The following is a 12,756-nucleotide window of genomic DNA, read 5'->3' on the forward strand; positions in this document are numbered from 1 at the left end:
TGAATACTGATGCTGTGCGACTTTGCCGCGGCGCAGGTATCATTCGCCGATGCCTGTTCGGGGGTGGCGATTCCCGCCATAGCCCTGGTGCATGGCGGTCGCACGGAGGAATTGTTGGAAAAAAAGGTTAGTAAAAATTTTTCCCAGTCGGCGTTGCAGCAGCTGCCGGCTCGGAGAGGCGCCGGAGTGAGAGGCAAGGGGACAGTATGACCATAGGCCGGAGAGGAGCGGGCCCCTCTCGAATTCTCACTCCGAATACACGTAGCTGCCTGCTCCCGGCCTACTGCAGGCTTTTAGTCACCAGTCCCGCCCTGTGCTCATGCACTGATGGATGAAACCGTCCAAGATGTCTGTCCTCCACTCTCTGTTCCCTCATGTCCCTCTTGGGCCTGGGAATATATCAGACAGTCCTGGGACTGCTGTCCGTTGGAGGAGGTGTCTGAAATACACACAGACATTGCTGTCCATACAGATTGGGAAGAAGGGGGATGAAGGTTAATAATTTGGAAGGTGCAGCCTGCACCTGATTTCAGAAGAAGGGAGAGGAATTGCTCTCCAAACTTTAACTGTTTCCTTGCTTTGGCTGTGAATGAGTCTGGTTGCGTATTTTCTTTTGAACACTCTTGCGATCTCAAATCCTAACTAATTCCGTGGTAACGTGAGGTTGTAGTATATTGTCACCAAAAATACATCAATCTTTTCAGCCAGTGATCTGATGACTGAGATTTGGGTCCTTTTTTTTAAGATTCAAAATGCACGTTTATTTGACATCATTTGTTGACGTGGTTGTCCGTAGTGATTAAAATACATTTTTTTCGTAGTTCTGACCCATCTTTTGAATCTGATTTTTAGTGGTATTAGTGCCTATTTTCCAATACACTGTTTAGATTTATTTTTCGATCTACCTCCTATTTTAATCGCTTCGTATCTAGCTCAGTGACGGTGCAAATTTCTTGGTCTATTGAAAGAAGCTAGAATTTGAAACTGTCTCCTTTTTTAAAAAAAAGTGTATCTATGCCCATACAGTAAGTTTAATTTGCAATAAAGTTGCAAAGCCTACACAATTCTGTGTAGATCCTTGTAATTCTGAACTAATTAAAGTTATATACAGTATTATGTATATGAGTAAAATCAAATTTCATTCTGTATTTCAGTCAGCTACATTTGTGTGTCATGCCAGTTATCCAGTGATCTCAACATGTGGGAAATATCGAAGAGTAATACTATATTTCAAATCACTATACAGATTCCAAATTGCATTTCAGATGGAATTGTTTTAAGAATAAGCAGTACCTTTCAAAAAAAAGTCACTACTTAAACCAACTCAATTGCCAATCTCAATGAAGTGAGACTTGGCAGGATTGTTGTTCCAGTTGACTTTTTGGTTTTGAAGTTGAAAGGAACTAGGAATGTGCGTAATGGGGTAAACACAAATGTCAGGTACGAAACTAAATATCAAAAAGCAACTGGGGCCAATTATATTGGAAACAAAAACAGAAGTTGCTGGAGAAACCCAGCATCTGTGGAGAGCAAACAAGAGTTAATGGTTTAAGTCCAGTGACCTATCTTCAGAACAATGGCACTTATCAGGCCTTTTTATACTAAGTACTGTATATTCCTCCTGTTTGTCAAGATATGCAGATAACACAATAAATACATTAGTGATAACTAGGTGTAGAGCTGGATGATCGCAGCAGGCCCAGCAGCTTCAGAGGAGCAGGACACATTATTCTAATTACAGTGCTCATTTAAAATATTTGTCACTTCTTTTTTTACATTATTTATTTTGTACTTAGCCTTCAAACTAATGTATAAAATGGATAGTTTGTGTAGTCAGTACAAGCATACTTAATAACTTCAAGGAGTTTTCTGTTCAAAGCCACACTATCCATATGAACAAAGATCTGAGGCAAATATGAAAGTTCAGCAATTTTTTATCTTTACCCGATCTGACATTTTTGTAATTTTTCCACATCTATTTTTAGATTAATTTCTTTATGAGAAACTAGATACTGTACTACTTTCAGTTGTGGGCAGTATACCTCAAAGGATATATTGATCTCATGAAATAGAGTGCAGTTGCCAAGTTGATGGGTCTAGTGGGTTAACCTATGAGATTGTACTACTTGCATTTAGAAAGCTAATGTGGTGATTTGAGATCTTTAAAATCAAGAAAGAGGTTCTTTTGCCCCACTGTGCCCATGCTTGTCAACAAAGGTCCGACTAGACTATTCCCATTCTTCAGCTCTTGCCCCATAACCCTGGACGCTGTGGCAATGCAAGTGAATATTTAAATACTGCTTAGAGAATGAGAGGCAACCTTAAGAGGCTTGACAGAGTAGATGTTATGAGGTTATTTCCCTTTGTAAGAGAGTCTAGGACCAGAGGAATTGATCTTAGAGTGAGGTAAAATAAGTAACTGGAAATGCTGGATATCTGAAACAAAAACAGAAATTGCTAGAGAAACTCAGCAGGTCTGCCAGCATCTGTGGGGAGAAAGCAGTTAAGATTTCGAGTCCGATGAATCTTCTTCATACGGGGCGTCTGGACTCAACATTTCTTCCCACAGATGCTGCTGAGTTGCTCCAACAATTTCTATTTTTATCTTAGCCTATGTGTTTGTGCATTTGAGACAAAGATGGGGAGGATTTATTTTTTCTGAGGTTCGTGAATCTGTGAAATTTTTTTAACATGGAGGGCTGTGAAGCTGGGTCATTAAGTATTTTCAATGCTGAGCAGACATTTTTAATCAGTAAGGGAATCAAGGATTGTGGGGATAAGGCAGGATAGTGAAGTTGAAAATTATCAGATTAGCCATGAACCCATTTATGTGCAGAATGGCCTTTATGGTCTAGGTCTAGGCCTAATGGCCTACTTTTGCTATATTTTATGGTCAACTGTTCAGGCAGTGAATTCCAGACTCCAAGCATGCCCTGGTTGAAAAATTTCTCCTCCAGTCTCCTCTTAGCCTTCCACTTTTTAAGTTAAATCCATGTCCCTGGTCATTGACCACTCTACAAATGGAAAGTAGTGTCTTCCAGTCCTTCCTATCTGTACTACTCAGTATCTGATATACCTCTATCAGGTGCCCTCTCAACCTTCACTGCTCCAAGGAAAACAAACCCGGCCTGCGCAATCCTCCCTCGTAACTCTCACTCTCTAGCCCAGGTGGCAATCCTATAAATCTCCTCGGGACACTCTCTAGTGCAATCATATCCTTCCCATAATCTGGTGACTATTGCAATTGGAGCCTAACCAGCATTTTGTACAATTCCAGCATAACCTTCCTGCTACCTCCCTGTAATCCATATGCATTCTTAACTACCTATCATACAACCTTCAGGGATCTCTGGATATGCCAATTAAGATTCTTCTGATCTTCATTACATTCCATACTCCTACCATCCACGGTGTAATCGCTTGCCTTGTTAGCCCTTCCCAAGTCCATTACCTCTTTCTAAGTTGAAATCCATTTTGCCTCTGCTTTGCTCACCTGATTCAGTCCATTGATATCCTCCTGTGGTCTACAGTTATCATCCTCACTTTTTGCCACGCTACCAATTTTTGTGTCATCTGTAAACATTTTGATCATACATAACTCCAACATTTAAGTCCAGATCATTCATGTACACTACAAACAGAATGGGCCCCACTACTAAGCCTTGTGGAACCCCACTGAAAGCAGACTTCTAGTCACAAAAACATCCTTAACTTACTGCCCCACAACCAATTTCGGATTCAATATGCCACTTTGCTTTGGATCCCATCGGCTTTTACTTTCTGGATCAGTCTGCCATGAGGCACTTTAACAAAAGCCTTGCTGAAGTTCATGTAGAGCAAATAGAATGGGTTAGCCTCATCAACACTTCTGGTTACCTCCTCAAAAAAGTATCAAATTTGTCAAACACAACCCTTCTTTAACAAATCATGCAGTTCAGCCCTGATTAGTCCATGTTTACAGATATATCTGTAGCTCAGAATTTTTTCTAATAACTTCCCTGCAATTGAGGTTAGACTGACTGATTCGTAATGTCCCTTTCTCCCTTTTTTAATATTGGGACAATGTTAACAGTCCTTCAGTGCTCTGGTACCTCATCCTTGGCCAGGTAGGATTTGGAAATTATTGTGCGGGCTCCTGATATCTCCTCCCTTGTCTCCCTTAACAGGCTGGTATACATCTTACCCATGTTTAAAAGTTTATCCACTTTTAAGGTTGCCAAACCCACTTGTTCCTCATCATTGTATTGTAATTAATTAGGCCTTGATCTTTTAAACTGTGTGGTAGCTGTGATTTGAAATAAATATGTATGAACGTGCCTGTGCTTTGTATAAATGTCACCTGTAGGTGGCAAGAATATGCATTCACAAGGAGAAAGCCAACATCATTGGAAAGTGATGGGAAAGGGCAGCAAGTCTGAAAGATGGTGCTGCAGTAAGATTTGTGTGAACAATACATTTCATCTCATGTTATCATCCTCACCACTGAACAAAATGGAGACTGTCTCCCGGTGTTCTCTCACTCTCTGTCTCTTTCTTCACTCCATCAACTAGCTCTCAGCCCTGGTGCAGCTCTCCCCATTCCACTACTGTAGCCCAGCCACCAGCTGCTACCAGTGAAGGGCTCCACCATCGATCGTCAGCCTTTGTTCCCACCCCTACCAAGGAGAGTCAGCACCAACTTAACCCTCTCCCTTCCCCTTGCAACCAACCACCACTGACCCCTTGTCTGCAGCACATTCACTGATGTGGCATTACTGCATGCAGAACGTACTGACCTTGGTGTGGCATGTACAACATTTCCTGCAGCTTGACCTGTCATGACCAACTAATGTCACAGGCTACTTTGGTGAATGTGTGAATTCAGAGTAGAAGTAGGTCATTTGGCCCTTTTTATTCAGCTACAGAATGTGGAGTCACTGGTTAGGTTAGCATTTATTTCCCATCCCTAATTGCTCAGAGGCCAGTTGTGGGTCAGTCACTTTGTTGTGCTCCAGAGTCACGTGCAGAACAGACCAGGTAAGGACAGCAGCTTCCTCCCCTAAAGGACATCAGTGAACCGGATGGGTTTTTTCTGACAATTGACAACTGTTTCATGGTTATCAGACTCTTAATTCCAGATTTTTATTGAATTCAAATTCCACCATTTGCCACAGTGAGATTCCAAACTGGGTCTCCAGTACATAGTCTCTGGATTAATAGTCTAACAATAATACCACGAGGGCATTGTTCCCCTTGAGCCTGCTCTGTCAGCTGATCTGTTTGTTTTGAATTCCACATTCTCATCTATTCTTAAAAACCTTAGATTCTTGTTAGACAATAGAATCAATCTACCTCCATGTTAAAAGTATTCAATGACCCTGTCTCCTCCACCTTCTGAGGCAGAGTCTGTTTCTCCTAATTTCACCCTAGAATGATAATACCTATTTTTAAGAGATAGTAGGAACTGCAGATGCTGGAGAATCTGAGATAACAAGGTGTAGAGCTGCATAAACACAGCAGGCTAAGCAGCATCATAGGAGCAGGAAGGCTGGTGAAGGGTCTAGGCCCGAAACGTCAGCCTTCCTGCTCCTATGATGCTGCTTGGCCTGCTGTGTTCATCCAGCTCTAACCTTGTTATCTCTTATACCTATTTTTAAAACAGTTGTTCAGGAACTTATGCATGTCAATCAAACCACCCCGTACTCTTCTGAGATCCAGTGTAAACAAGCCCGGTCTGTCCAACCTTTTCTAATAAGATAACGTGCTTAATCCAGGTGCAGATCTAGTAAACCTCCTTTGAACTGTCTCTAAAGTCATCTACGTCCTTAGAAAGAGAGACTGAAACTACCCAAAATATTCGAGTTGTGGAATTCTGGTTTTTCTTTGTCAAGCTTTCCTGTACAAGTTTGTATCACATCACCACTGTTAGTTTTGATCACGCTAAGTGACTACTGTCATAGTTACTGAGTTTGTTTTTAGCTGCTTGGATCCAACAGGAGTTCTAACAAGAAAATAAGATATGTAGCCTTGACAGGAGAAACAGCTTTACAAAAAAGGAATAGAACGTGTTCTGCTTAGAGTCTAGATTCATTTCCACAAAGTGTATTGGAAATAAATGGTAAATATGTTACAAGGTTGTGTATTCAGAAGCGTTTGGGTCACAAACAAGCATCCAAAAATATCAACAATTTATAAGTAATCCAAAATTAAAAGCACTGTCTCAGTTATCTATATATGCTTATGTTGTTAGCTTTTGTAGTTTTCCTTCTTCAAAATATTTTCAAATGAAGTTTCGCGTTATACTGTTATTATCTATTTTCTGAAGAAGGGTCTGGACCGGAAATGTCAGCTTTCCTGCCCCTCTGATGCTGCTTGGCCTGCTGTGTTCATCCAGCTGTACACCTTGTTATCTCTGTTATTATCTATAGTGTTTTTTGTAACACTAGTTAAAATTCACTAAGCTTTTGGCACAGTCTTGGCACATTGCAGGACATGTATGCCATCCATTTAATATATATTTAATTAATGATAAAAAGACATTCTGTTTTTTTTCATTCTGTGGTTCTCCTGTCATATTTTTCACAGTCTGCAACACATTATGTGCTTCTAGATTTTAGCTGATCTCATTTAACTCCAGCTGTTTTTACTTACTTCTCTTCTGGTTTTGCTTTCCAGATTTTCACTTTGTTACCGTCACAGACAGTTACCGTCACAGACAGTTACCATTTGTAGTTCAAATTATTGTACTCTAAGAATACTGATACAGTCAATGTTCCAATGCCAACAGGTTCTGTAGTATGGTAACCAACTTGTTCATTTTAATTTATAATATATCTTATTAACCAATTAATGTCAAAGATCATTAGGTGGCCAACCATGGATACTATTTTGGTCCTCTCCTCCTCCTAATCTTCCGAGACAGGAAATGAGACAGTTGTATTTTTAATTGAGATAGTCCAAATTACAAAAATCCAATGCTGGAGGCTTGCAGTGATCCAGTGTTTCAGCTGGTAGAGAACAAACTGAAAAGTACAGTGGGCCGCAATTTTCTGTCGCAGGGCATCAGACCGTTGAGTTGGGCTGCTGCTGCCTATTAAGTGACAAGCTGCTGAAAGTACATGCTGAGAACAGTTGGAAAACACTGTATTTGGGAGAGTCAGAGAAATATACAGCACAGAAACAGATCCTTTGGCCTAATTCGTCCATGCCAACCAGATATCCTAAATAAATCTAATCCCATTTTCCAGCATTTGGCCCATACCGCTGTAAACCCTTCCTATTCATATACCCATCCAGGTTCCTTTTAAATGTTGTAATTGTACCAGCCTCCTTCACTTCTAACAGCTTATTCCATACATGCTCTACCATTTTTGTGAAAAAGGTCCCCCTTAGCTCCCTTTTAAATCTTTCCCCTCTCGCCTTGAACCTAAGTCCAGTAGTTTTGGACTCCCCCACCCTGGGGAAAAGACCTTGTCTACATAAAAACCAAAAGAACTGCAGATATTGTAAATCAGGAACAAAAACAGAAGTTGCTGGAAAAGCTCAGCAGGTCTGGCAGCATCTGTGAAGAAAAAAATCAGAGTTAACATTTCAGGTCTGGTGGCCCTCAGAACTGATGGTAGCCAGGAAAATGTTGGTTTATGTGCAGAAAATAGGGAGGGGGGTTGGGTAGGGAGTAAATGATAACATAAAGGATAGAGCCCAAAGAGAGAGAAGAGCAGTGGAATAGACAAAGGAGTTGGTAACGATCTGGCTAGGAGGGTGAATAACTGTTAATGGGAACTGTTAATGACTAACAATAACGGTCCTACTGCTGTCCCAGTATAGTCACTTTGACCCAGTCAAACTGATGGCCCCCATTGTTTGTATCAAGATAAGGGCCATCAATTTGACTGGGACAAGCGAACAACAGACATGCAAGGGAATTTCTGGAAGCCTGGTTTTCAACATTGGACTCCATTAACAAACACGTAGAAATCGACCCCGTATACAGACTACTGCTGAAAAACAGAACCAGAAGTGACAAGACCCACAACACCAGAGCATCATATAAATTCATAATGAAGCAGAACACCAACTTTGATTAGAGCTGGCACTGATGGTGTTGCCTAGTATGGTAACGAAATGTCAGCACACCACAGAACAACCGGCTCGGCGAGCTAACGAATAACTGCATTGAGGGAGGTGATGGCCTAGTGGTATTATCAGTGGACTATTAATCCAGAGACCCAGGTAATGTTCTGGGACCTGGGTTCAAATTCCCCAATGGCAGATAGTGGAATTTGAATTCAATATACATCTGGAGTTATGAGTCTAACGATAACTGTGAATCCATTGTCAACTGTCAGGAAAAACCCATCTGGTTCACTAATATTCTTTAGGGAAGGAAACTGCTATCCTTACCTGGCCTACACTCCAGACCCACAGCAATGTAGTTGACTCTTAACTGCCCTTTGGGCAATTAGGGGTGGATAATGAATGCTGGCCTAGCCAACGATGTCTACATCCCTAGAATCAATTAAAAAAATAATTAATTAAGTTTGTTTCTCTCCCCACCGCTGCTGCCAGACATACTAATATATAATGATGTATTTTCTACTATGTATTGTCATAAATATTATGATACATTTAACATTGTTAATGAAGCATAGATGAAGGATTGGTTCCCTGACATATAGAGCATGGATAAATGAATCATTTTCCGATTGGCGAGCTGTAACCAGGTTGGCATAGTGGCTGAGTGGTCAGCAATGCTGCCTCACAACACCGGGGAGCCGGGTTCAATCTCACCCTCTGGCAACTGTCTATGTGGAGTTTCCAAGTTTTCCACACGACTACATAGGTTACCGTCAGGTGCTCCGGTTTCCTTCCACAGTCCAAAGATGTGCAGGTTAGATGGATTGGCCATGCTAAATTGCCTGTAATGTCCAGAGATGTACAAGCTACGTGGATTAGCCATGGGGAATACAGGGTTACAGGAATAGGGTGTGGTGTGGGTTTGGATGGGGTGCTCTTCAGAGGGTCGGTGTGGACTCGATGGGCCGAATGAATTGCTTCCACACTGTAGGGATTCTATGATTTGTACGGATTAGTGCTGATCTACAATCGTATCAGTTACTTGGATGAAGGGACTAGATGTATGATGGCTAAATTTGCCAATGGCATCATGATAGTTGAGAAGGTAAATCGTAAAATAAAGGGATGTAAATGAGTGGTCAGAAATTTGGTAAATAAACTATAATGTGGAAATTTGTGAATTTGTCCCATTTGTGAGGAAGAATAGAAAATCTATATAGGCAGCCCCTGGATTGCGAATGGGTTCCATTCTGCAGTCCATGTGCAAATCAAATTGTATCTGAGTTAGAACGTGATGTGGGAAAATGTAAAGAGCTGTTCGTAAGTATGAGAAATATTCATATATTGGGTCTCTAAAATTACACTCCTAAATGGGATCGCATTCATAAGTATGAGTGTTCGTAAGTCCAGCGATTGTAAATCAGGGATCCCCTGTATGTCATTTGAATAGATAAGCATTGCCGAACTCTCTGATACAGAGGGATCCAGCAAGGAATTAGGAAGACAAATTAAATGTTTTAATTCACTTATGGGACATGGGTGTTGCTGGCTAGACCAGTATTTATTCAGCATTTTTAGTTGCCCTTGAGGAGATGGTGGTGAGCTGCCTTCCTAAACTACTGCAGCCCATGTGCAAATTGAATGTTGTCATTTATTAGAAACATACAAAATCCTGAGAAGATTTGATTGGGTGGATGCCGGAAGGATGTTCTCTCTTGTTGGGAAAACTACAGGTAGGGGGCACAGTTTTAACCATTAGTGATTTTCATTTTAAACAGATGAGGAGATAGGTTTTCTCTGAGGGTCATTAACTTACAGAATGCTCTTGTGCAGAAAACAGGGGAAGCTGTTTTCTTGGATTTATTCAGGACTGAGTTAGATTTTTGAGGACAGGAGAGTTAAGGGTTTGGGATCAGACAGAAAAGTGAAGACCACAATCAGATCACCATGATCTTATTGAACAGCAGAGCAGGCTCGAGGGGACAGGATGGCCTACCCCTGCTCCAAGGTTCTGTTGGTCTGACTTACCAGCTGAGTATTTTATCCCCAGCATTTTCTGTTTTGATATCAGTTTTCCTGCACCTGTAGTATTTTGTTTTTAATCGTCTTAGCCCTGCTTTTCACACAATGCCTTTACAATGTCATTGATGTCTCCCTTTTTGTTGCAATACGGAAGCAGAAAACAGTAGGCCAATTTTTTATTTGTTGATTTTGAATACATTATAAATTGAATCTGACAATTGATTTATTTTACTCATCCAAACTATGTAAGATTGAGTTTAACAAGCACTTGATAGGCAGTGTTTCATTATAAAAGCCTAGAACAGAGATGGTTCAGATAATACCCTTGTAGCATTAGGGTGCAGCTACTAGAATTAACAGTGGAGAGAATACGATTCATGATGGCATGGCTGCATTTTCAAATAAATCAAATAAGAATACCGTTACATTGTCACTGATTTTTTTTTTCAATACCCATTCTATTCAAAGGTTTCTTTTTCATTGTTCAAAAAATGTGATTAGTAAATTTTAGTGTGTGTGGCAATTAACCACCTTTTAGGTGAGGGTGAGAATTGCAACCTCCCAAATGGACAAAAGGAATTGAAAATCATCAGTTCATTCTCTGGCATTTGAACTTTTGTGATATTCTATTAAAATAGACATTTCTATTGAATTGAAATTCTATTTCGCGGGAACACCTTGTTTCAAAATTCAGCCTAAACCATGCCTTGTGCATTGACTGGCATTCAACAGTATTGCTTTTTAACATGCTCAGGCTGACAAATATGCCTGGTGCAACTCCCAAAAGAACATTATGCAATAGGAACAACAAGCTAGCCTTTTTTCTGAAAATTTTTTTCCATCAGTAAATTTCAAAATTAATTGGCGGACACCCTCCTCACAATGTTCTGACTTGTGTGAGTGTATGTATATTTTTACACACACACACATCCAAGTTATATATAAAAGTCAATTATAACTGCAAATTTACATCCAGTTGGCTGGTTCCAGAACAAAACTATGCAGCATCAACTTCCAGAGTAAATTTCTATAATATTTTGTTATTTGTTATTTGCCAAGGTGGGATTCCAATCCTAGTTACCAGACCCTTAACTGGGGTCTCTGGATTACCAGTTCAGTGATGTTACAATTGCACGAGCATCTCCTTTTATGTTTTGATGTATTGAAGTTGAAACATCTCTGTAAAATGATGAGCTATATTTTTGAGGAAACCTTGGCCTGTGCGAATTCGAGATAAGTATCAAAAACTGTTGCAATTCTAACGTGAACAGGCAGGCAGCTTTTTTGATCCTGGTGCAGTTGAAACTTCACTAAAATAAAATGAAGGTGGATCTTTGGAATGATACAGGGAATTACAGCATGTGTCTAGCAGATCTGTTCCAGCCAGTTTATGCTCAACTCTACTTCATCAAACTCCATCAGCATATCCTTCCATTCCTCTGTCACTCACAAGCTTATCTAGGTTTCCCTAAAGATCTACACAAATTCCACATTCTAACCATTCTTCTGAATAACTAAGTTTCTCCTGATTTCTTTATTAGACTTGTTAGTGACCATCTTCTCATTACAACACCTAGTTTCGAATGCCCTCATAAGTGGAAATATCATGTAAAATCCACATTATAGGAGGGATGTGATTGCACTGAAGAAGGTGCAGAGATTTACCAGTCTATTCTGAAGAAGGATCACTGGACTCAAAACATTAACTGTACTTTCTGTCCACAGGTGCTGCCAGACCCACTGAGTTTCTCCAGCAATTTCTGTATTTATTTCAAATCCCCTACGTCCACAGTTCTGTTTGCTAGAAGGTTTAGTTACTAGCAAATTTTCTAGCTATAAGAACACAGCAGGCCAGGCATCCTCAAAGGAGCGGGAAAGCTGATGTTTCAGATCGGTGTTCCTCCAGCTCCACACTCTGTTATCTCTGACTTCAGCATCAGCAGTTCTTACTATCTCTGAATTTTCTAGCTATTCTCTTTTCCATTTTCTTTCTTCTAAAAGTGTTGACTGAGTGCTTGGGTTCTATAAGCATTGAAAGGTCCTCCAATCTATTACCTCAAAGGCCATCCTTCTTGTGATTCAATGACAGGTGAGTGGATTTGTCACATGGACAAGCCCAATTTTCACCTGAACCTCCCTCACATATAGACAAACATACACACTTTTTCCACCAGAGTTCACTAGATATTAGTTGTCTGTGGATCCTTGGCCAATATGTCTCTCCTTAGCCTGGGGACAACAAAAGTCCAATAGTATTCGTCTTACCGTTCCCTTTAGATCAGTTTTTTAATTGTGAGGACATCTTGAGAGTTAAACAGGAATCTTTATGGACTGTGTGACTGAATAATATGCTTACAAGTGCATTTAGTAACAGTATTTGGGATTGCTAAGTAGCACAGGGAAACTCCAATCTTCCCATGCTTGGCCTTTTTGAAAAAAAATTCCAGCTCCCAAACTAGTAAGTACTCAGGTGTAACTTTTACAGTTGTAACAACCTTGTACGACTAAATTAAATAATTTTTGAAATTGAGATTCTTTACATCAACTCCTTTGACTTCTCAGTTTATACTGTACGATATTTTTTTCCACCATAATAAATGGAAACATTTTAAGTATTTTGTTCCTTGAGTTTTTTTTTCAATCTTTTAATTAATGACTCCTGGCCACACTAACTATTTT

General features: G+C 40.2%; 1 protein-coding gene across 2 annotated transcripts in view; it reads left to right on the forward strand.

The window, feature by feature from the left end:
• LOC109916884 (zinc finger protein 76-like) overlaps window positions 1-12,756 on the forward strand; it is a 64,851-nt gene continuing 52,095 nt past the window's right edge. For both annotated transcript variants that reach the window (XM_020516633.2, XM_020516634.2), the window contains exon 1: window positions 1-126. The gene's annotated coding sequence lies outside the window, so the exon portion shown is untranslated. The remainder of the gene's footprint in view (window positions 127-12,756) is intronic.

The sequence above is a fragment of the Rhincodon typus genome, chromosome 25, assembly GCF_021869965.1.
Source record: "Rhincodon typus isolate 14 chromosome 25, sRhiTyp1.1, whole genome shotgun sequence".
Taxonomy (NCBI): Eukaryota; Metazoa; Chordata; class Chondrichthyes; order Orectolobiformes; family Rhincodontidae; genus Rhincodon; species Rhincodon typus.